Source organism: Myotis daubentonii, chromosome 3 (assembly GCF_963259705.1).
Source record: "Myotis daubentonii chromosome 3, mMyoDau2.1, whole genome shotgun sequence".
In the NCBI taxonomy this organism is placed as follows: domain Eukaryota; kingdom Metazoa; phylum Chordata; class Mammalia; order Chiroptera; family Vespertilionidae; genus Myotis; species Myotis daubentonii.
The window spans coordinates 10,288,858-10,315,632 of NC_081842.1; positions in this window are offsets into that span (position 1 = coordinate 10,288,858).

A 26,775-nucleotide genomic window follows, 5' to 3' on the forward strand; every position below is an offset into this window, starting at 1 on the left:
AAGTAGTCATAATTTAATTCTCCTGTGATTTCTTCAGTTATTAGCTCACCCAATCCAGAAGAATGGAGAAATATAAGCAGGGAGAAATTCTTGTGGCTGAGACTTGAGACTGGCCAGATGTTTACCAAATGAATTTCCACCAGTTCCTGGGTATGTATTTCCCAGCTTTCTTTGCAGTGGGCATGTGCTTGACTTTGCAATAGTGGAATATGGAGGTGAGTGCTACATACAATTTCAAGGCTTGGCCCATGAGATCTTCTCCCACGCAGTCCTTCGTGCTCTTGTCCAATCTTTCACTCGCATCCCATTACTTAATGCAGAGAAGGATGGATCCTTGGAAGATGGCACTACCTTGAGATGACAGGAGACTGCATCCCTAAATGATTGCATGAAGCCGAGTCCCGTGCTGACCTCATTTGATTGTGGTATGAGAGAGCAATAAACTCTGAATGTGTTTGTCCACTGAGATTTTGGGGTTGTTATAGCATTTAGTGTTTCTTAATACATCTCCTAAAGTTGTCTTGTTCACTAATATGTCAGAGGACCTGACTTTTTCAACGTTATATTTCCTATGGGCCTCAAGATGAGGTTCTGAATCCCAGGTATACCCATTTCTGGAGTTCAGAACAATCTGGGCACATTTGGCTCACTGATGTGGCAGACACACCAGTGGTCTATTTGCAGTAGACTCGATTGAATCTTCTGGAGGAGAATTTGTCCTCAGGGACAGAGATCCAGGAAGATAAGCTTGGCATGATAACAAAGCAGTGGTTGTGTGAGGAAAGTGGTTGCTCTGAATACGGCTTACTGTTTGTTTTCGGATTCATCCCTGGTCTAGTTCCAGCTGCCTAGGTCATAGAAAGAGAGAGAGAGAGAGAGAGAGAGAGAGAGAGAGAGAGAGAGAGGCGCGGTAATGAAAATGGAAGAAGTTGTGTAAGCTATATTTCTTTGCTTCATGTGTGTACAAAAACCACAATATTTATTTTTCTAAATGAAATAAATTCCTCTCAATTTTTATTCATCAAGCTCTGCAGGATATTTAAGCTTGATTATATTTTGGTGGTTGTCTACCTCCCTCTATGTCTTTATAGCTTTACAGCAACCAAAGGGCTTTCCCAATTGGGAAGATTGGGGTGAAAACCCTCTGGTCTTCAGTCCATCATTGTCTCTTCTGAGATGCTCATTGCTTAAGGCCACCTCTTCCTTTAGTAAGTGGGTAGCTCTGTGCTCTGGGTAGGAAGACTTCTGAGTAGTCAGGTCTCAAGTCTTTATCTTTCCCTTCCTCAGAGGTCCTGGTGCCCTTCAGTATGGGTGGGAAGGGGCACAACACCATTTCTTGGGGAAGCTGTCATCACTGACTTCTTTCTAACTCAGGGAAGCCACCTCGGGATTGAGGCACACCTACTCTTCAGTTCAAAGCATCACCTTCTATTCCTCTTTCTGATTTACCCTATATTTGTGGATCTGAAATAAGAGAATTTGTGTATTCTCCTGGAGTTATGGCAGAAGGGAGGTTAGACTTTAAAGATAAAAATACTGGCATCTTCTATCTGAGGTGAAAGTGGGGAAAGGGGAAGGTTTTTATTTTTTTGTAAGTGTACATCACCAAAAACCCCCACAAAATGCTAAAAGCAAAAAGAGATAAAAAAGAAAGCAAAAGAAAGACAATAACAAAAGTTTTTCTTAATAGTATAAACAAGTTAGTTTTTCTTTTTTTTAATTTTTATTTTTTTTAATATATTTTATTGATTTTTTACAGAGAGGAAGGGAGAGAGAGAGAGAGTTAGAAACATCGATGAGCAAGAAACATCGATCAGCTGCCTGATGTGCCCGCAACCCAGGTACATGCCCCTGACCGGAATCGAACCTGGGACCTTTCAGTCCGCAGGCCGACGCTCTATCCACTGAGCCAAACCGGTTTCGGCTTCTTTTTAAATAATACATTCCATTACAACTTTTTTTCACTAAAATGTCAGATATTTAGAGGTAGAATATAAATCCTTTAGGATCCACTTGAGAGTATGAAAGAAATGGAGCTATGTTCTCCCCCAGTCTGTGCCTAAAGCAGGGTTTTCAGAGATAAATGAATTACATTTAGAGTGAAAATGTATCCACTGGATGGTGGCAGATTCCACTTTAGCCCCATTTCAATTGTTTCCAGGGTCTATGTGTTGATTCAAGCCTTTCTCAAACTCAATGAATCATCTTATAGACATCTCAAAGAATATTTCCTAAAATACTTAGAAATAGTCATGTGCTTGTCTACACTGTGAGCTCTGACAGCTTTTACTCTCATTGCCCTGGGAACCCTGACACCACTGTGTGAATGAGCTCAAGCTGTTGAATGGGAGGCCACATGGAAGAAAATTAAGGAACGATGGACAACAGCCTCTGACCATCATGTGAGGGAGGTCATTCTAGATCCCCTAGCTGCCAGTCAACTTGCTACCTGAACCCCAGAGACATGAGAGCCGAGTAAAATCAGCTGATCTGGCAAAATAGTCATATGTTTTCAACTTCTACATTTTGGGATGGTTTGTTATGCAGCACAAACTAACTGATACACCATTAAAATAATGAAGATAGAAAATCTGTTTAGACTTATAGCTATTAAGGAGGTTGGATCAGTAATCAAATAAATCCCAACAAAGAAAAACTCAAGCTTCACTGGTGATTTCTATTCAAATATTTAAAGAAGAATTGATACTAATTCTTCTCAAACATTTAAAAAAAATTGAAGAGGAGGGACCACTTCCATACTCACTTTATGAGGCTAGAATTTCCCTGATACCAAAGCCAGAAAAAGACACTACAAAAAACAAAATTATAGGTCAATATCTCTTGCAAAAATCCTCAACCAAATTCTAGCAACCTTAATTCAACTATCTAATGAAAAGGCTCATACTCCATTGACCAAGTGGGATTTTTTCTTGGGTTGCAAAAATGGATCAACATATGTGAACCAATAAATGTGATAAACCACATTAACAGGATAAAGAAAAACACGCACACACACACAATCTTCTTGATGAAGAAAAAACATTTGCCAAAAAATAAAATTAAACAAACTGGACATTTCCTTTCCTTTGCTTAAAACCCTAAAATGTTTTCCACCACCTGGAAAACCTTAAAGATTTGGTCCCTTCTGACCCCCTAGGCTTATCTCTGATCAATGTCTACTTTAGTTTCCCTCTAGAAATGTGGAAACTCTTTAATTCCCTGTGTGCATCGTGCTCATCCTTCTGTCCCTTTGCTCTCCCTCCACCTCCTTTTCACATAGGTACCTTCTACTTAACCTTCCAATCACAGATAAGATTCTGCCTCCTCCAGAAAGCCTGGTGGGTTGGATGCTTCTCTCTATGCTCTCCTGTTCAAATCCCTATCACTCCACTTAAGACTTTCTTTTAAAATATTTATGTTCATATTCTCTAGGTAGACTGAGGGCAGGTTTGTAACTCAATCTTCTTGTATTACTGCTACCTAGCAGGTTGCCTGCCTATTGAATAAACACATATTCCACATTTCAGGAATGTAAAAATGAATAAAACATAGCAGAAAATAGTACTTAAAATTTGCAGTTACCTTTTTCCTTGCAGAGATCAACAATACACATCTAATCATTTCTATGTCTCTGAATTCTATTTCTCTCCTACCCAAGGAGTTGCCTTTTAATTGATATGGACATGATTAATGTAAACCAAATTAGAAACAAAAATAGAGAATTTCCCCCCAGGAACCACAATTGCATATAATAATATTTACATTAAAATGCTAAAAAATGAAAGACTTGGGGGTAAAACTGGAGTCTTTCTTTTTCATAATTCTAAACTCACAATTGATGAGTTCACATAGCTTGGCTTCCCAAATTCTACAATCAGTTTTAAAGTTCACTGCTACCCACCCAGCAGAGAGGCTTGTCAGTTTTCAGTGTTCTTTTGAGCTGTGAATGCAAGTTTTGACTGAAAGTCTTTGCTAACCTCTAGCAGAAGAGAGAGGCATTTGTGTGGCAGGAGAGGTGGTCTGTGGAAGCCAAATGAAAACTATTAAATCGATGATGATGATTTTCTTCCATATTTTTCTTTCTTTCTGGTGAGCGCTGAGACGGGTAGGTGCCCTCTATTCTATTGATGACAAAATTGCATACTAAAAAATGATCTTTTAATCCCTTTGATTCATTGTGTCTCAGAAATCACACAAATGATAACCTGTGAGCACATCAGTAGGAATAAAGGTGGGAGAGAAGACAGAGTCCAATAAAAACAAGAGAAACGAAAATCTCTCAAAACCACCATCCTAATATCATAAAACAATGAGTAAGATAAACACACAACACACGTACTCACTTTGCTCACAAAATTGCGCCAAGGCTGAGTCAGTGGATCTACAGAAAAAGATATGAATATTCTGCTTGGAAATCCATTCTGAAAACAAAGAGAGGAAGTGACTGGGCAGGAGATTTGCACGTGAGATACTCTGTCATTGAGTGCAAGCCCAGAAATTTGGGCTGACCTACCTGGAGATGCCACTGACTTCCATTTTAGAAATCACTGAATAATTATTATGCCATATTTCTTTTTAAAAAAATATACATTTTTATTGATTTCAGAGAGGAAGGGAGAGGAAGAGATAAACACATCAATGAGAGAGAATCATTGATTGGCTGCCTCCTGCATGCCTCCTACTGGGGATTGAGCCTGCAACCCTGGCATGTGCCCTGACTGGGAATTGAACTGTTACTTCCTGGTTTATAAGTTGACACACAACCACTGAGCCACATTGGCTGGGCATATTATGCCATATTACTGAAGTTTGTTTAGGATTTCAAGTTTATCTGCGGGCTTCTGAAATATGGCTTCTCAGCAGTTATCCCAAGAGTGATAATGTTGCTTACAAATGATGCTGTACTAGGGACTTGGGTAAAAGAGACAGTCACACTGTCTTGCTTATAAATGGGACAGTTCCTTTTTGGATAGAGCACAGATAATTGAATAAAACGATGATGCCAAGATGAGATCGGGCAGCAGGATCATATATTATCATTCAAATGACATTGTCTTCTCCATTGAAATATAGATTTAGCTCAGGAGAAAAATGTGCTTCTTTTTTGATTTTTTTCGGAGTCTCTCTGAACTTGGACAGGTCATACTTGCCAAATTACATCAGTGGGCGTAAGGGGGTATGGGTTGAGAAGGTAGCGACTGGCCTTTTGCAATGAGGCACCCCTGCTCCAAGAAGTTAATGTTATGAAATAGAAGCAAAAGCAAGATTATAGTTTGGTGGCCTGAAGGACAGCCAAGTTCCAGGGTATTACATAGAAAGGGTCATGATGTTTGTTTCTGTCCAGCCCTCCATTTTCAGTTCAGACACCAATCAGAAAATTGCCAGTTCTGCAACAGGGAACAAAGTAGAACCTCTGCCCTGCGCAGAGGAACACGGGATGAGTTATGTGTGGAAAGCTGTCCACATGTGGCCTTGTGGCTAAAGAACCATATCTGGCATCAAGCAGGCACAACAAGAGTCCTTGGAAAAAGTGCTAAAATAATAAACAATGAGCCATTGTTAGTGGAATATTTTGGAGACAGAGTTTCCATTTAATGAGGATAATTAGTGTATCAGAAATAAAAAGAAAAGAATAATGGAGTTCCTTAGTGAAAGAAATATAACCAGGGTAGACAAGTGTGGAACAAGAACAGTGTGGATGAGTCTCCACTAGTTTCTTCGGTGGAACTAGCCCTTTAGTAAAGAAATGTAGCATGGTGGTCTAGCTGTGCTGTCCTGTCCATTATGGTAGCCAGTAGACACATGTGGCTATTTAAATTTAATTACAATTAATAAAAACTAGCTAATATAAAGAATTCTGTTCCTCAGGCACATTCATCACATCTCGAGGACCCAGTTGCCACATGTGCCCAGTGGCTACAGTGTTGAAAAGCACAGACAGACCATTTCCATTGTGGTGGAAAGTTCTACTGGAGGGCATTGGAAGAGCATCATCCTGGGAGCCTAAGATTGAATCCCGAGTGTGCAGCTTGGCAATGGCGTGCCTCTGTTTCTTCATATTTAAAAGAAGGCAAGGAATAGTACCTGTCTCCTAGAGTTGTCAGGAGAACGAAATAAATGAGTTTGGTGTTTATTAATAAATTGTGTAGAGCTATTCCTGGCACAGAGTAGGTACAGTAGCAAGAGTTTTTAAATGAATGGAAGTCTACTACCTATATTCTATAGTTTGCATATATTTATGTTTGTGTTAACTCTTAGTAAAAATGATGGCTAACCTTAATTGCACATTTACTCCTTCTGGGCTAAGTGCTGTACCTGCTTTGTGTGGTTTAAATGCCAATAAAATCTCAGAAGGAAGAATCTATTATTATTATTTAACAGATGAGACCACTGAGCCCAAAGGTCACTCAGCTAAGAGATGATTTTGAACTTGGTTGACTCTGAACTGCTACAGCATTTCCAGTATGATGAGCTACCAGACTGCAAAGTCTAGGCTATGCTTCTTCTGGCTTTAACTTTGAGTTAAAAAATGTTTCAAAAATAACTTATGTGATAATAACAGCTAACCATCACACAGTAGTTACTATGTGCCACTCACTGATCTAGGAACATGTAGTAAATTCATTTAATTATCACAATAATTCTGTGAGGTAGGTACCATCATCACCCCATTATGGCTGAGTAAACGGAGGTTCAGAGAGGTTCACTATCTTGCCTATGTTCACATGGCCAGTAAGGCGCACTATTAGCCCTTTGGGATTCAAATTCTATTTTTTTTAATGTCTTTTTTTCATAACCACATGCTTACTGCATAGGGGTTTAGTATAGAGTACAAGAGTATAAAGACATTTGGCCTATAGGACGCTGCCTAACCAGTCCCGGACAGGTACTGGTGCTCAAAAGGGACAAAGCCAAGTGGCTTCACTTAACAGCGACCGGACTACTTAAATGGGCTATTTCAGTCCTGCATGCTGTGCGCACATATCCTGACTCGCCCTTTCCTTGGGAAAAATCGGGAGAAAAGTACATACATGGAAATGTGCTATTAGCTGCTGCGCCAAATTGGCAAGCCCTGGGCACCACAGCCTCTGAGGAGAGGCTCAGCCTCTGCCGGTAAATGTGCCAGCGTTTCTCAGGCTCAGACACACAGGATCCCCCTGCACACGTCCCAGCTTCCCTCCGCATCAGCAGGATCCCCGTGAGAAAAGGAAAAGCGATGGGTTTGGAAGTCAGATGTAAGCAAAGACCGACTCTGCTTGCAGTTCCTGAAATAATTTTCAATGCAATAAAGCACCCTGAGTCAGAGGATATGACATCCTCATTTACAGGATTCAGAAGGCAGTGACGCCACTGGCAGTCCGCGAGGAGGGGTTCCCAATCGAGGAAACACTGAACAATTGAACGGGTACTGGAGTTGGCAGTGAATGAACTCAGATAATTGAAGCTCGTTCCATGGAACTGGTGGCTATCAGGACTTCACAGTGGGTGATTCCTGGCGCCTCCCCTAAGTTTTCCTGGAGTGGGGGTTGACAGTTTTGTGAGAGGGACAGAAGTTGTTGGGCTTCTTTCTTACCCAGAGATGACAGTTCAGTGCAAACATCACTTCTGTGGAAAGGCTCAGAGAACCTCCATATTCTGTTAGAATGGGAATTTGTAACTTGGTAGCCATGTAGAGGGAAGAAAATCTTTAGGGCAACTCCTGGGAAGTTAGTTTATGCACGTGGTTGTTTTATGTTTTGGGAGAACACAGCCCACAGATTCCATCATATTCTCAACGGGGTCTCTGGCCCCTAAAAGATTAGAACCTTATTCCTGATTATGACCTGGTTAAGAGATCACAACAAAACCTTTATTGCATGTTATAGTAAAGTAGAATTTCTGCTACTGTTCATCTGCTACTGGACCGCTAATTCAGTAGAGGATCCTTTGCAAACTGTGTCTTCATCCCTCAATGTAATGCAACAGACACCAGCCTCTCTCTCCCTGCCTGTGGGTTCAGACTTGCCTTCCATCAGGACACCTTGATAGCAATACTGGTCCTCATAATCCCATTCATTGCATGAGCACATCACAATTAGTGTTTGATTTCTGGTGTTAGAGTAATGTGGATTGCCCGCCTTCCCAAATGGGTCAAATCAATCATGGTAGGGGCCATACGATGGAAGGAAATGAGACTCTGACTAAAATTTACTTTTGTGATGTTGAAATAAACCACCTGCAGCAAGAGAAAATCTGTTAAAACTGATTCTACTTTTCTTCCTCATCCCACTGTCAAACTCGACTGCTGGCTTTCCTATGATGATTCATCAACAAGATATTATTGCCAATAAATTACTGATTTTGGCTTTGTGTTAGCTACATTCACTGGCTAAACCCAAACGGTACAGCAAGAAATGGGGGGAGAGAGAAGATGGCATCTTAATGAAGTTCTCTATAAATATAATTTCCTTTCCTCTAAGCCAAAGATAGAAGGACAAATAGTTCAATTTCTATGTCACTGTAGAGACAGAAAAAGAGAATTGGTCATGTTGATGTCAATACTAGAAGCGAAAATGCATTCTGCTACTGTTCATCTAAAAATTCTTTCTGCTAAACAGAAACTAGTCCAGAGAATAGTTGGAAAAACTAAAAACAACAACAACAAAACAACAAAACCATTACTGAAAATAATTGGTTAATAAACTCTTCTGCTTAAAAGAAGTTATTTAATTTTTAATAAGACTTAAAAATTAGATTAGAATGTAAGAATATCCAGTTTCAACTATGATATTGCTGCCACACCGAAATTTTTTTTTTTTGCTATTCACCAAAAATGTCATATGGCATAATAAAAATCTCATTTGGAGCCTCCCTACTCAGACTGCTGATTAGAAATCAGATACTTGGGCTCCACCCCAGACATACTGGACCAGAATCTGCATTTTAACCACTCTCAGAGGATTTTTTATGCAAGTTCAAGTTTGAGAAGTCCTGGTTTAGGATAATATTTCCTAATCTTAAATAATCATCTTAATCTTAAGTGTGGAGCTCTTAAGAAATATTGTAGAGATTCTATTAGTGAGTCTTCATTCAACTCACTCTCTGGTTGACCAAACTTCCTCTTAGCTTCAGTGAAGCATCCTGACTGATGACTACAGCAAGCTTGCTCTCGGCTTCTAGCCCAGTCTCTAGTATTCCAAAGCATTTCTGCACATGCCACTTTAGGTATATACTTACCAAGTCTGTGTGTTTGTTCCTTAGTCTGCTAATGATACAGTGCAAATAGCTTAAACTAATAAAATATGGGCGTGAAGAGAGTGATACTCTTTATTGTTGTATGTGAACAAGGAAACTATGGTTGGAAAAACTAAAAGTCCAAGAGCTCGTGCTCAGGTTTCTTTACAAATATCTTTAAGTCCTTGCTCTATTTCAAAGAAATAAAACCAGAAATTGTATACCTGCTTGTGGGTGTGAAATATGTAAGAAAGATGGCTTTATTGTTCAAGCAATATATATATATATAATTTACATAAAAAGTGTGGCAAATGGATGTATTTATATGTTTTAGTTTCATACAAACTGTTATACCAAAATATGCATATGCCATATATTTTTTTCTGATTTCTTGCTTTTTGCCATTTTTGTGTTGTGCAAATAGAATGCCAGTTATAATTTGGTCAGCTAAGAGGGATTTTACTACACATATTCCTGGATCCCATCCCAGACCACTGAATTAGGGTGTGGCTCAGAATATGTATTTTTAAAAAGATCTGGCAATCAGGTTTGGAAATTATTGAATTAGAGAATTCGGATTGACCAGGCAACGATTATAGAAGTAGGAAAAATCCAACAGGTTTAGATATTTAAAAAATGTTACTAATACATTCACTAAAGAATTTCCAGAATATTTATAACAAAAAAACTCAGCTGATTCCACAGATAATACTCTGGATATTGTCTACATTTCCTGGTATGATATTTTTGAAGTTTTCCTGGGAGTAGACCAGCTGGCCCTCTGAGACAGTCCATCTATAAACCAGGAAGAGGAAGAGCTGGAATTGTGGTCAAAATTTCCCTATGTCAGTTGCAGAGTATTGAAATCTTCTTCTGCCCTCATCCACTGATGCTGGTCAGAGTGGGACACATATTTTCTTTGGAGAGACTCCTTACTTTTTTAGCGATTTCCTGTTCTCTTAGTCACTGGTAATCTGACATAGGAAATTGAGAACACGGGTTTTTAAGGAGACTAAACTATACTGATTCTTACTGGACTAGAGGAGTAAGTTTGTTCTTTGATCCCCCTGATCTAGTATATCTGCCCATTATATGCCTTCCAGACTTCCAAGGAAACCTGGATGCCTGTAGGTTATTGATTTATGGAAAGATTAACAACCTTCAAATGACAGGAAGGCTGGGAAATGAGATTATTACCTGCCTCTTGAATTAGAGATGACAGCTACAGTAATTTCTTGTTTTTAAGGCTTGAAGAATGTAGGGTCAAATATGATGCTTTAAATGAGCTGTCTTCTGGACCTGTCACCCAGCCTGCAGTTGATTCTGATAGCTGCTCTGTGTGGCTCAATAGTTGACTATCAGATACATAGCCAATGTCTACAAGCACATTTGCTTACATTAGGACCTTTGCTTTGGAAATTTACATTCCGGCTATTTTAGAGGAGAAATGCCATGATTTTTTATTTTTACCGCCCAGGTTGAAATATCTGCTTGACATAGAGGTGATGACTTGACAATAGTGGACCTAGGCACACACACAAAACAACACTCCAGTGACTTCAACCCTGGCCCCAGAATCTGGCTGTATGGTCATAATTACCACCCACCTCCTATTCTCTGTTTACTAGTGAGACTTTGGAGAAAGAGACAATTCAAATCTGAGCACATTAAATGTCAAATGCCTCTGAGAAGAAAACTGCTGAGACTTTGCGGTAAAGACTATGGTTTATCACATTAGGCCAATATTTCCTAGACTTGCCTGATGTTGAAAGTCATTGGGCATGAGGTGGTGTAAGTGAATGCTATACTTAAAAAATAATAGATCCCAGCCCTCCTTTCCAGAGAGTTCCACTTACTAGCTCTGTTGGGGGAAGGGGACAAGTGATTCTTAGGAATAGGCAAGTTTGGGAAACCTGGCTTTAATGTTTCAGGATTTATTTTATTCTGATGTCCTGTGAATATGACCTTCTCAGTGAGTGAAAACTAGTGATGGTGGTGAACATACTTAACATCAAAGCACAAGGAAGCATGCTAAATGTTCCTTGTCATTCCAAAAAAGTCAATATGGTATATATGATGCTCAATTGTTCTAACCAGCAGGACTGTTCAAGAAGACTGTTCTGAAGAAGAAATATGATCTCATCTGGACTCATAAGAATACGAGAAAATCCAAAATTGGTCTTATTTATAATAATGCATAACAATAAGCAATTCTTAACTAACTCACAATAGCTGTAAAGATCAATTAACATCAGCCTTGAAACTGAAATAAAAACACTGTATTTGTGGTATTTTTAAATAGAAATACCATTAAGTTAACATGTCAAATAAATGGGCAATAAGCTTCTCAAACTCTGTGTATATATATGTATTGTATAAATATGTATGTATCTACACATATATGTGTACATTCATGTACATGTTATATACAGAACTATGTAAATGAATGCACACATTTATATATGTCTAAGTAGACAGATAATACTAAGTCTAGGAAGTTTATGGACTGTACTTGACCTAAGTTAATTTTAGCATTTTTTTTGAAGCCTGAAAAATATTCTTTAACATTACTTTAGAGTGCAGATTTGATCCTGACAAATTCTTTCAGCTTTTGTTGATCTTAAAATGCATTTTTGATCCTTGCTTTTAAAGGATATTTTCAGTGGATATATTTATTCTTGTAGTAATATTTCTGGTGTTCTTCATTCCTCTGTATGAATCCATATTTTCATCTTATATCACTTTCTATTTACTCAAAGAACTTTAACATTTTTTAAAATGTGCGTCTGCTGGGGATGGATTATTTAAACTTTTGTATATCTGAAAAAGTCTTTATTTAACCATCATTTTTGAAAGACATTTTTGATAGGTATATAATTATAGGTTGACTTTTTTTAATCTTTCAGGACTATGAAGATATTTCTCCTCACTCTTCTCACTTCTAAAAAGAATCTGCTATCATTCTTATTTTAGTTCTTCTCAATGTGATACTTATTTTTGAAAAGAAATATTGGTTGCTTTTCAAAAATTTTTTATGTATTACTGGTTTTAAACAATGTGATCATAATATGCCTTGGTTTTGTTTTCTTAATGTTTCTTGTGCTTGAGGTTTATTTAGCTTTTTGGATCTGTCAGCTTACAGATTTTATCAAATTAAAAAAATGGCCTGTAATTAATTAAATCATTTTGTATCCTTCTTTCTCCCTTCTTTACTTCTGGTTGTACAATTTCAGACATATTAGTCTGCTTGAAGTTGTTCACAGCTCACTAATGTTCTGTTCATGAAAATATTTTTTTCTGTGCTTTACATTAGTTTCTATTGATATGGCTTTAACTTTACTAATTTTTTTCATCTTTAATATCTAATTTTCTGTTAATTGCATTGAGTACTTTGTCCTGTGAATTAGCTGCCTTTATTTTCCCAGACTCTCAGCTCTTTGTCCTCAACTCAGGGAGTCAGCTGGTCTCGCCTACAATTCCTGCTCACTGTGCCATGATCTAGAAAAGTCTCTCAAGACAATAATCTGGGAAATTGTTTTTCATCTCTCATCTCTTGTTGCCTCATAGCAAGTTCTTAAAACCATCGTTCCATGTATTTTTCCTGTTTTTGGTTGTTTTAGGTGGGAGGATAAATTAGTCTCCACAAATCTCTGGCCGGAAGTGGGAATCTCTTAATTGCTTTTTCATGTTGCTTTTGACATTTGAGTTTTTTCAAAATAACTGAAGCTATTTACAGGTTTAATTCTAATTATAAATAGTATTAATAATAATACCTTATATTTGTATAGTGTTTTAAAGTTTATGTGATATTGTCAGTCTTATAAACATTTTAATAAATATGATATAATTATATTCATTTGACAGATAAGATAATAGAAAAATCTCTTTCAACTTCAGTTTTCTCATAAGCAAAGCAAATGGCTTGAGCTGGAATATCTTCAGAGTTCCTACATGCTATACTCTTTTAAGAAATCTTCCAGAGGTATGTTTTTATTGCTGGGCTTGTATTAATATGAGTCCTACAGTATCTGTTAAGAGTCACTCTCTTTTGGAATAGTCTACTTTTTGAATAATTCTTTTCCTGAAGTAAACCTTATTCTTGAAACAAGATAGCTCTGCAAAAGAACTTACCTGTTTGTTTTTCAATCTAATTCCTCATTATTTTCTGCTGATGTATAGCTATAGCTCAGTGGTTATGTCCCTCTTCTTCAGTTGATTTCAGTAAGTTGGGGGAATGGTTTAGCAAGTTGATTTGTAAAAGGCTAAGAACTATTTTTTTTTTATAAGGAATAAAAATATGGTAAATACAAATGTCTACTCACCGGGGAGACAAAAGTGGTAAGACCCTGCTTTTCCTCCCCAGTTCAGTTGAACCCTGGCATGTATGGGTTTATACTGCTTAGTAGAGGAGAAGCCCATCCCTACCACAGTGTGTGGTCTAGAGCTGGTTTCTTTGGTGGTAGGTGTGGTCACACTGAATCATGGGTCAGTATGAATGACCAGGTACAGACAGCCCTTTCACCTCCTTGTTTGTTTAGTTGGTATATCTTTCTGCCTTTGGGTCCTGGTTAGTCCTCCTAGACCTCACTGGGCCCTATCCCAGACTCTAGTCCATTGAGCGGGAGACTTGATAGTCTTATTACTTTTCTCTAAAGTCTTTACTGTAGATCCCAAATGATCATAGTCACATGTTAGGAGACTGAAACAACGGAGACCATTGACTTGGAATTCTGATGGCATCAGACACATGATTCTTAGTGAGTATGGCTCCTGCCTAGCAACCACTGAACCACTCTCTTCTTTTTTTTTTTAAATATATTTTTTATTGATTAAGATATTACATATGTGTCCTTGTCCCCACGTTACCCTCTACCCCCTCCCCCCGCTCATACCCTCACCCCCCCCGCCCCCCGTTGTCCGTGTCCATTGGTTAGGCCTATATGCTTGCATATAAGTCCTTTGGTTGATCTTTCCCCCTTACCCCTCCCCTCCCCTACCTTCCCTCCAAGGCCCGACAGTCCAATCAATGCCTCTCCGTCTCTGGATCAGTCCTTGTTCATCAGTTTATGTTGTTCATTATATTCCACAAATGAGTGAGATCCTGTGGTATTTATCCGCTCTCCAGTTCCATCCATGCTGTGGCAAATGGTAAGAGTTCCTTTTTCTTCTTCCTCTTCTTAAAAAATACCTTTTAGCATTTCATATAATGCTGGTTTGGTGGTGATGAACTCCTTTAGCTTTTTCTTATCCGTGAAGCTCTTTATCTGACCTTCTATTCTGAATGATAGCTTTGCTGGATAAAGTAATCTTGGTTGCAGGTTCTTGCTACTCATCACTTTGAATATTCCTTGCCACTCCCTTCTGGCCTGCATGGTTTCTGTTGAGAAATCAGCTGACAGTCATATGGGTACTCCCTTGTAGGTAACTGACTGTCTTTCTCTTGCTGCTTTTAAGATTCTCTCTTTATCTTTTGCTCTTGGCATTTTAATTATGATGTGTCTTGGTGTGGTCCTCTTTAGCTTCCTTTTGTTTGGGGTTCTCTGCGCTTCCTGGTCTTGTAAGTCCATTTCTTTCACCAGGTAGGGGAAGTTTTCTGTCATTATTTCTTCAAAAAGGTTTTCAATATCTTGCCCTCTCTCTCCTTCTGGTACCCCTATAATTCTGATGTTGGTACGCTTGAAGTTGTCCCAGAGGTTCCTTACACTATCTTCATATTTTTGGAATCTCTTTTCTTTTTTGGTTGGGTATTTTTTGTTTCTTTGTATTTCAAATCTTTGACTTGATTCTTGGGATCCTCTTGTCTGCTGTTGGATCTCTGTAAATTATTCTTTATTTCAGTCAGTGTATGCTTAATTTCTAGTTGGTCCTTTTTCATGTCCTCCATGTTCTCACTATACTTATTGAGGGATTCATTAAATTTATCGGCGGTTTCCATAAAATTCTTGAAAAACCTTATAAACGTGGCCTTGTCTATATCTAGTCGTTTGCTTTCCTCCATTTCTGCCATTTGTGACCTGTTTCTTTGTCTCCGCATTTTGGCTGCTTCCCTGTGTTGATAGAGTGGCCCTGCGCGCCAGGTGTCCTGTAGGGCCCAGTGGCTCAGCCTCCCCAGTTACCTGAGGTGGACACTCTTGGTGCACTCTTGGTGCCTTGGTTGTTGTAGGATCACTGGGAGGAATTGACCTCCAGGCCAATTGGCTGTGAGAATCAGCTGTGTCTGAAGTGGGAGAATTTCTGTGCTGAAGACACCCTTCTGGGGCAAGACTTGCTTCAGTGGGGCTTTGGTGCTCACTGAGTTTGCTCCCTGAGTGTGTCCCTTATGGATCTGAGGAGTTGCAATCTGGATGGTCCCCCTCTGACCACTGGGTACAGTGGCTCCTGGATCTAAGGAGGTGCTAATTCAGCCTCTGCCTGAGGCCACACAGCAGGAGCCACGAAGAGGCTCAGCTGTGAAGCAATGCAAGCCGCTGCGGGGCCTTGGGCCTTCTCTTGGAAGTTCCGGGTCTGCCTGGCTCGGCTGCAGTTAGGTAATTATCAGTTTGCAAAGGGCCGGTACATTCACATGCAAAAGCCTCTGCCGCAGCCTGGGTGGGGCGGGGTCTCAGGGAATCAAAGGGCGAAGCAAGCAGCTATGGCTGATTCTCCGCCCAGCCCTAAGGAGTGCGCGTCTCAGTGTCCCGGTAACGGCTGCAAGCAGCTCTGAGGGAAAGCCGCTCTCAAGTTCGCCCGCTGCCCGACAGTCTAGCTTCTCCCCGACAGTCTAGCTTCTCCCCGTATGAGTCCTGGGTCCCCAGAGACTTCCTGGAACCGGAGTTCAGAGCAGTCGGGAGCTTGTGATTCAAAAAGACAGCCGCATCCTCAGGTGCCACCCCCTTTCCGTGTGCACACGAGCCGCCGTACCTCTGCACTTCACCTCCACAGCTCCTCTGGCTCTCCCTGTGCTTTTCTTTCCTTCTAGTTGTAGAATTTACACTCAGCCAGCGTTCCTGTTGTTCTGGATGATGTCCGCTCTGTCCTTTGCGGCATTTTTCAATTGTTGTGGGAGGCGGCAATTTCCCGGTGTTTATCTATGCCGCCATCTTAGTTTCTCCCCACTCTCTTCTTATTAGATTGGTATCCCTTTGGATGTCAGACACAAACAGACCACACATCTCTGGTTTATCCTAATTCTCTTATTTTTTATTTTAGATAGGAATGGAAGAATGTGACTTCTTATATCTTACTGAGAGACTGATTAATTTAGAACTGTGTAAAATAGCAAATTTTATGGGTAAGATGATGGGCCATCTCAATGGACAGAAGAAGCTATTTCACCATAGCTTCCAAAATTCCTGTAGCTTACTTTAGCATGAACTATCTTTAAAATTCTGGTAAAATCCTCATGTAACTTTTTCTCTGTACTTTTGGTTTCACAAAGACGAACAATGAACATTTGTTGCTATTTGTTTCCTTTTGGAAGAAGGGTCATAAACTTTAGTTAATACAGTTAACAAATATAAATTAAAATAGTTTTCTGATAGGAACAAACTTCTTCTGAGTTTCACAGACTTCTAGGTTTTCCTTGATTATGAGTCTGAAACAGCAGGCATTTGCTTGGCACTGCAAGTTGGCATTAGAATTTTAAGAGACATTTTCTTAGATTTACTGAGTCATATGGTGTTTATCTCAGATTATGGTTTGTGGGAATTGCACTTCCTTAATGTTCTATTGGTTTGTGTGTTATTATTGGTCCTTAGCAACCTAAACCAGAATTAAAAGCGTATTACATTAATAAGAACATTAATTATTGTTGACGTGAGAAGAAAGGGGAACACCAAATCAATACTTCTATTAAGATCTTTTGCAATTAAGATTGTCCACCTTGTATGTTTTAAAAAAATATTTTTTATTGATTTCAGAGAGGAAAGGAGGGGGGAGAGAGAGAGAGAGAGAGAGAGAGAGAGAGAGAGAGAGAGAGAGAGAGAGAAACATCAATGATGAGAGAGAACCATTAATCAGCTGCCTCCTGCACACTCCACCCTGGGGATTGAGCCCACAACCTGGGCATATGCCCTGATTGGGAATCAACTTGTGACCTCCTGGTTCATAGATTGATGCTCAACCACTGAGCCACACCAGCTAGGCCACTTTGTATTTTAAAAGACTCTACCAGAAGGTATAATTAATAAAGAAGATCAGGGATAGAATGAAGATTTTTATGGTAGCTAATGGGCAGGAAAGAGTAAGAGATCTTCTATTACTTTACATTAGTTTCTTTGGGGGAAATGCTATTGGGTGGTAAAATGAATGTTTCACAAATGTAACCTGTTACACTATCATGTAATTTGGTAGAAATGAATTCAGTTTTCAAAATACTAGTAAATTTGATTTGGCTTTGATTTTTTATTTCAATGTCTTTATGTCACCTTATGATATTTACTTTATGTGCTCTTAATAATATGCCACCAGAAAATGACTTCTCATAAGACATGAAATTAGATGAGCTACCTTTAATCTTCACAAACTTATCTAATTATATTCGTTTGCCAGGGCTGTCATAGTAAGATACCACAGCCTGGGTAGCTTAATCAATAGAAATGTGTTTTTTTTCCACAATACTGGAGGCTAGGAGTCTAAAAGAAAAGTGTTGACAGGGCTGGTTCCTTATGAGGGTTGTGAGAGAAGTATTTGCTGTAGACTGTTCTTTCTTGGCTTGTTGATGGCTGTGTTTTCCTTGTGTATTCACATTGTCTTCCCTCTGTAGATGTCTGTGCCCAAATTTCCCCTTCTTATATGGGCACCCGTGCATTGTATTCAGCTCATGTCAATGCCTTTGTTTTCACTTAATCACCTCTTTTAAGTGACTGTCTATAAATAAACTCACATTCTGAGGGACTGGAGGCTAAGACTACATGAATTTTTTTTGAGAGACACAATTCAGCTCAAAACAACAACCAGTGTACATGGAGTATCTCATGAAAATATCAGCTTATTATTTCATATATTCTTAAACTCAGAAATTTTAAGAACTGAAATCTAATTTTTCACTGTTATACTAGCAAGTGTTAAAAATGTCCACTAGTTTTGAGTCAGATGTGTGCCAACGTACAGTCAGAAAGTAAAAATACTCACTCGAGGGCAAGTGTTCTTACGTAAGTGTGAGCGTGAGTTATGGGACAACAATGTTTACGGGATCATGGACAGATTGAAAAGCAGTTTTTCCAACAATATCAGTTCACATAGCAGTTTTAGGGAAAAAGGAGATTAATATACAGTGAAAGGAGGTTTACCTGTGATTAACCAGTATTAACCAATGAACCTGGCTTTGTTCTAATAATCAATTCAAAACAAGATTCCACATTGAGCTTTGACACAAATCTTTTATTTATACCAGAGAGTGATTTAGGAGTACAAAACAAACTATGAATTATGTGTCAACATATAAGCCATTAATCAAGGAGTAAGTACACAGTAATTTTAAGAAAACAGGCCAGCAAATTCCTTTTGTAAGAAGTTCAAGCAGAAAACATTTTTGTTTTTGTGGATGTAGGGCTGCAAGTCATGAAAACCTGAACATTTTATTTTGAAAAGTGAGGTGGCTGAGAGAGACACTTATGAGGAATTTGAAATTCTCCAGTGACATTTCAAGCAAAATGAATTTTAATGTGAGTATTGCACCACTCATACCATAAAATTTAAATTCCTATCCTAATTTTGGTTTTATTTTCCCTGTAATTTTTTTTTTTAAATATTTAAGGCACTCAAGAATTCCAAATGACAGAATATTAAACATCGGAGAGGCCTTTTCACTTTGCCATTTTTGGGAATAGCCTATAATTTTAATTGAAGAGCTTTAGAAATATTATTTTGTCCAGATATTGAATAAGAAAATACCATGTAGCCCTAACCGGTTTGGCTCAGTGGATAGAGCGTCAGCCTGCAGACCGAAGGATCCCAGGTTCGATTCCGGTCAAGGGCATGTACCTTGGTTGTGGGCACAGCCCCAGTAGGGGGTGTGCAGGAGGTAGCTGGTCGATGTTTCTCTCTCATCGATGTTTCTAACTCTCTATCCCTCTCCCTTCCTCTCTATAAAAAATCAATAATATATATATATTTTTTAAAAAAGAAAGTGCCATGTAATAGGCTCCTAGGGTGACAAGAATCAACAGATTCTTTGGGTCAGGAAGGAAAGACTTCTGCCTGCCTCCCTATGGCAATGGTGAAATGCTTTGCAGAGCAGAGCAAATTATTGTAACCAGAGGTGGCATGTCCTAGAACTTGAGTCAATGATTGGCTGATTAGGAGTCCAGTGGTAAGTAGTTTTGGAATGTGAAATGAAGACAGTGAGTGATTTGAAACCCTTAGGGTCTTCAGTATAAAATCAGCATAAAATTCCATATTCTTAGCCTATCACCCAAACACCTTCATTATTTGGTCTCTGTTTGCTTTTCCAGCCTCATTTTTGCATGTTTCTTCCTTCTTCCCACTATTCTAGCCCTGCTTGACTTGTTTCAGTTTCTCAGTGCTTAACTACTTCTTACCTCAGGGCCTTTGTACAGCTGTGCCTCTCCCTGGCAGGTTCTTCTTCTTTCGTATTTGGGTGCTCCTGTATTGGGTGCATATATGTTTACCAGAGTTATATCCTCATGTTGAATTACTCCCTTTAGTATTATGAAGTGGCCCTCCTTATATCCTGTTATGGCCTTCACTTTGAGATCTATTTTGTCAGGTATAAGTATTGTAACTCTAGCTTTTTTCTCACTTCCATTTGCCTGAAAAAATTTTTTCCATCCCTTCACTATCAATCTGTGTAAGTCATTTGCTCTGAGGTGGGTCTCGTGTAGTAAGCAAATATATGAGTCATGTTTTCTTATCCATTCAGCTATTCTATGTCTTTTGATTGGAGCATTTAATCCATTTACGTTTAAAGTTATTATTGATTGGTACTTGTTTGTCACCATTTTTATTCTTTATGCCTGTGTTCCTTCTTCCCTTTCTATTTCTTCTTTTTACAGCAGACTCTTTAGTATTTCTTGCATTTCTGGCTTGGTGGTAATAAACTCCCTTAGTCCTCTTTTGTCTGTGAAGCTTCTGATTTCCCCTTCAATTTTGAATGAAAGCCTTGCTGGGTATAGTATTCTTGGATTCAGTCCCTTGCTTTACATCACTTTGTATATTTCATTCAATTCCCTTCTGGCTTGATGTGTTTCAGTTGAGAAATAAGTTGATAGCCTAATGGGAGATCTCCTGTAGGTAACTTTCTGTCTCTCTCTGGCAGCCTTTAAGATTTGTACTTTGTGGTTGATGTTTGCCAATTTAATTATGAAGTGTCTTGGTGTTGGTCTTTTTGGGTTCATCTTGTTTGGGACTTTGTCAGCTTTTTGGACTTGTGTGGATTTTTTCTTCCCAACATCAGGGAATTTTTCTGTCATTATTTCTTCAAACAGGTTTTCTAGTCCTTGTTCCACTTCCTCTCCTCCAGGCACCCCTATTATGCAGATGTTGCTTCGTTAGGTGTTGTCCCAGAGCTACCTTAGGCTCTCCTACTGCTTTTTAAGTTTTCTTTCTAGTTGCTGCTATGCTTGGGTATTTTTTTCTACCTTGTCTTCTAACTCACTGATGTGGTCCTCAGCTTCTTCTAGTCGACTGTTGAAACTTTCCATTGTGTTCTTTACTGTGGCTATGTCATTTTTCATTTCCTCTTGATTCTTACACATGTTGCATTTGTCTTCCATCCTTTTCAGTGTCCTTACAACCATTGCTCTGAATTCTTTCTCTGACAAATTGCTTGCCTCCATTTCATTTGTTTCCTTTTCTGGTGATTCCTCATTTTCTTTCGAATGGGGGTTGTTTCTTTGTTTCCCCATTTTTGCTGTTCCTTTGTGATTTTTTTTCTATGTATCAGATCAAACTGCTATGCCACCCATATTATTTATTTATTTTATTTTATTTATTGATTAAGGTATTACATATGTGTCCCTATGCCCCCTTGTCCCCCGACTCATCGGTTTATGCTGCTCATTATATTCCACAAATGAGTGAGATCATGTGATATTTATCTTTCTCTGACTGACATTTCGTTTAGCATAATGCTCTCCAGGTCCATCCATGCTGTTGCAAATGATAGGAGTTCCTTCTTTTTTACAGCAGTGTAGTATTACATTGTGTAGTTGTACCACACTTTTTTAATCCACTCATCTGCTGATGGACACTTAGGCTGTTTCCAAATCTTAGCTATTGAAAATTGTGTTACTATGAACATAGGGGTGCATATATCCTTTCTGATTGGTGTTTCTAGTTTCTTGGGATATACTCCTAGAAGTGGGATCACTGGTCACCCAGATTTTTTGAGTTTGTCTTATATTGTAGATGTTTTGTGGGACCCAGTGGTGTAATATCGCTGGTCTTTTGGACTGGAAAATCTAGGGATGCCTCCTACTTGGGATATTTGGGTTCTTTTGGTGTAGCTGGGTTTTGAGTGTTATTGTCCCATTTGTGGATAGAGTCTCTTCTCAGGGTGTCTGGTTACGTGGCGCATTCTCTACCATGTTGACCAAACAGCACAAAATACATCTTGATAAGACATGACACAAAGGGAGTAAAACACGAATGTACTCACACCACCAATAACCCCAATATAAGTGACCACCAGAGAAAAGAGAATTAGGGGAGAGAAAAGAGAGAAAAAATGATATTGTGGGAAAAAAAATGATAAGAGAGAAAAGAAAAAGGAGAAAAAGGAGAAAAAGGAAGAAAAAGAAAAAATATTTGGGGAGAAAACACCATAGAACAAACAGGTAAACCAAAAAATGCAAACAACAAATACTCAGAAAAGAGGGTGGGGCAGAATCTGTAAAGGCAGAGCTTATATACAGAAGGTAAGGTTAAGGAATTGAATGAATATGGGGAGGAACTTGGTTCGTATAGAGGAGGTAGAAAGGGGATGAATGGATAATAAGAAAAGAAATAGAAAGAAAAAAATTTAAAAATAAAAAAAGTAAAAAAGTAAAAAAAAAGATAAAATAATAAAAAATAAAAATAGAATGAAGAAAAAAATAATGTGAAAAAGATACAAACAAAAACAAAGAAAATAAAGAAAAAATTTAAAATAAAAGATAAAAATAAAATAAAATAAAAATACAAAAGTGAAATGTCAATTTTTCAGCAGAGTTTTAATGCCCCATGGGGGCTGGTTTAAGATCCCACTCTTCTCTACTGTCTGTCACTTCTCAGTTTCCTGTTAGATAGTCAGCACTGTGTTGAAGTTCCAAGCAATCCACCTTCCTCTGTTTGTGTCTATCTCCACCGCTTTGACTGCCAGCAGATGGGACCGATCTGCCCATGTAGCCTGTCTGCCCGCTGTCAATCTTATTCTCTCAAGTGGCTGTTTCTCACAGGGCTATTGTTAGGGAGGTTGCTGTATTGCTTCCCAGGACTAAAAGGCCTCTCTTCAACCCAGTCCCTGAGGGCTCTTAGTGGCTATTCAGATTTTTTGTGAATTTGTACCACTCAGGGTGTAGTCTGGGTATGGCTGTATTGGTTGCCTAGAGGCTGCTGGGAGGAGCTAGCTCCTTAGGCTGCTTAGGTCCGGAGTGCCAGGAATGTCCCAATGCCGAACTCTCGGTGACCTCTCCTCGACCTGCTCTTACCGCAGCCTCTTCCCAGACTCCACAAGTCCACACCTCCACCTGCACCTCAACCACAGGTGAGTGTTTGTATTTGAAAGGTCCTATGAACTGGGTTTAGCGAATAAAAGCAAAGACCAAAAAGAGGGGAAACAACTGCGCCACTGCGAGTTTCTCTCCCTTCTCCCCCTCACCCCCCCCCGCCCCCCCCCCCCCCCCCACACACACACCACGGAGCTTGGGCAGTTCTTCAGGCTGCCCCTCTGGGCTCAGCGTCTCAAGCTGTGGACTTAGATCTAGAATCCCCTGCTGTCTGCATCCCTGTGGACCTCTTTCCACAGTCAGATGTTATGCCTGTCCCCAAGGGACGGAGACTTGGTGCCACATGGCTTCCTTCTGGCCCTCTCCAGCCCAGATCCCCGATTCTACTATCTTCCAGGCATCCTCTGCCTTTCCCAGCTGCGAATTGTCTCACCAGCTGTCTACTTTGCCAATTCTGGGTGGATCTTATTCAATTTAGATGCTCCTTCTATCTGCTCTGGGATCGGGCTGGGGACACATCTGCCTATTTGGCCCCCATTTTGTCTCCTCTCTCTTCTGTTTTCTTAACAAGGCTAATCAGGATCACCCAATTCAAATTAGCCACAAAGTCACTATCTCCTTGTATATCTCTGTGTGGCTCTGATGTCCGTGTCATATTTTTCTTGTTCATTTTTTTTTTACTAGCTAATTGTGGTCACTCACTGAATTGTAAGCTCTGCGAGAGCAGGGCTTTATCCATCTTGTTATCATTGTACCTCCCTGTGCCTTCAAAAGTGCTTGGCTCATAGATGTTTCTTACTTAATATTTGTGGAATAAGTGAGGGAGGAAGACAATGATTTTACTGCCGACCACACTGGTTAGATATGATTACATAGGATGTTTTGCATAAAGTTGGAGAGAGGCAAAGTGGAATCCATCCAGAGATTAGACACAAACAGCAAAAGAGGAACTGGTAAGATTCGACCTGGAAACATTGGGATGACTGGGGAATAGAAAAAGAAGTTGTAAGAACACACTATTCACATTTCTGAAAGAAATAATTTTCTGATAATTTTGAGCTGTCCCACAATGGGGGTATCCTGCTTGGCCATGTATCCAGGAAGTTTCAGAGAGAATTTTGAAGGTGGTGGAATTAAAAACCTCCACAGTTTCTTACAAATATAATATTATTATTATAAAGTAAGATAACTTTTCACACAAGACCACCAGTTTCTTCTCAAATATAAAATGTGAGTGGAGAGCTTTAGGAAAGGTGGTTACCTTATGCTCTAAAGTGGAATTCTGTTTAGGATGGGAAAGACCTCACTGAAAAATCAATGCTTATGAGGTTGAAAACTATCACTCATTGTGTAAAAGTGTTTTTGCAACTCAAAATAAAACCACTTTTGTGCTCCTTAAGGCTGCCGAGTTAGCTAATTTCTAGGTGAGGCTGTGCCACATGCCTTGTGAAAGCACTTGTTACTTCTGATAACTAACTCCTTGGATGGGATTTATGTCAGAACAACTCTTTTAAATTCCATATGCTTGTGGTTGATGTTTCAGTTAAGTGTGACTGTAATCTAATTTATTTAAGGATGTTTTCTTCCAATTAATGCCATTTAGTTTTACAAATTGCCTATTATGTTTTTCTTAATAACCTCAGAACTCAAGAAAATGGTGAAGACTCAACTTGAAATCTTTGCTTTAGGTTAAGTCATTTGAACATATTTTTCACTCTGAAAACTTCTGGAAAACTTTTCAAGGTTTTATTAAATTGCAAAACGTTTGATGGGCAGGTTTCAATATGTCTTTTCCATGTGTGAACACCAGAAAAGTGACTTCAAGCAACCATCTTAACCAAAAATATGCTCTTGCACCAAAGTTGAAAAAATAATTTAAAAAAATCAGGTTGTAAGAATATGAATATAGTTTAAGGATATATGTTTGTAGTTTAGAGATAAGAAATAGACATATTAAATAGTTTTGATTTTGTAAATAGTAGAGGATTCGTCTTTTCTGAGTCAATTGTGTACTTGCTTAGAACGGTGTGGAGATAGCACCATAATTCTGGAGAGATTACAAACTTTGTTTTCATCAACACACAATTGCCTCAAAAGGGCCGTGTAATGTGTATGCAAGAGATAGTCATTAGCTTGCTGCTTTTTCACTAAACTGTTTCTACTGTGGAAAAACTGCATTGTACTTGACCCATGGAGTAAAGTCAGAGATGTATCTTCCTCTCTGAAGAAAGGGCGATTTTATAATAATGCAAATGTAAATACTAGTCAGCAAGCTTAATCCGCATAGGAGCACTACAACTTGACCTTGAGAACATTGCCTATCCTATTTGAGGACATTTCTAACTCCATTTCCTTTAATTAAAAATAGTCTTGGAACTATTACGGATTTTTAGTTTATTTGAATATGCAAATTGACAAATGCAATCGATACCTACCTTACGGTGAATTTTTAATAGTCAGAGAATGAGTACATTTTATTGAACTGAACTGTTTTTCACTTGGAAGCTTCTCATGATTTTTCATGACTGAAAGACTGTAAGTTTATATTTCTAGATCCATCCTTTCATTTGAGTGTTCCATATATTCAAGTGGATACTAATCATTCATGTTTCAACATTCTGCCTTCTTTTCAAATTCAACTTGGCCACAACTGGATTTATCATCTCTTTAAACCTGTGCTGACACTCAATTCTTGGATTTTGTCAGTGACATCAACTTTTTATTGTGGTTTTGGGGCTGGAAACATGAGGCAGAGTAGTGCAAAATTGTTATTTGTGAAAAAATTATGTAAATTCTTAAGTTCTGTCCAGATGTAAAATATTAATATTCTTGCATCTTCTATATAAAACTATGGTAATCAAATTTTCAATGTTTGCAGTATCCTTCTTTGTTTTCATATCTATAATTGTAGTTCAAATCTTCATTATGTTATGTGCCTGTGTTCAGTAAAGCTTCATTCATTCATTCAGTCATTCAGTCATTCAAAGCTCTGAGTTGGGCAACTATTATGTGCCAGACAATATGCTAGATGGCAAAGTAGTTATAATAATAAGACAGAAATAGTTCCCACCTCCATGAAGTTTACAGTTTCATGGCAAAGGTGGGCATAGAAGTAAGTTTAAGCATGATAAATATAATAAAGAATAGAGTTCCATGTTTGCATGTATCAGATGAACTTAACCTAATCTTGGGTGTCAGAAAACCTAGCTGATCTCTTTTTGGCTTATAATGATGACATCAGTTTTCCTCAGACACCATTAATATCATATCATTCATACTAAAAAATTGAATAACCCTCAACTCCCATCCACTCTGAATATATTTTCAAAGTCTCCATAATCTGTCCCTATCAGGAATATTTCTTCACTGGTCCATGGATATATTATACTTTCCCCAGTTACTATAGCTCTCTTTATGATATTATTACCTTTGTCCTTGACCCACATACAGTTTTCTCCATCATTAAAAGCCCTGGTGAAAATGAATTACTGATATTTTGGGCTTTTCTGGCTAACCACGTTGTGATACGGTCTCTTGCAATCTCTTACAACTCCAAGTTTATCTTGTAGATTTGTAAAGTTTTGGATATTCTAACTGGGACTTCCAACACTATTTTCTAAAGTGATAAGCAATTTCTTTTTCTTATTTTGAAACAAATGTGTGAGTGTGTATGTGTGTGTTTTCATGGAGATTTTGCTTTTAACAGGTTGGCCAAAGATAATTTATAATACTTGAAAAGTTACTAATAGGTCAAGTTGACAATTTATTCACCCAAGATATTGTAAATATATTTAATTGAACTTAATTATCATAGTTTTATTGCTTCTCTATTTTGGCATTGAAATAGAAACATCCTACTTAAGGTACTTACTAATAAAGTATTTGGAACTGCAAAACTGGCCTCAGAATTAATATT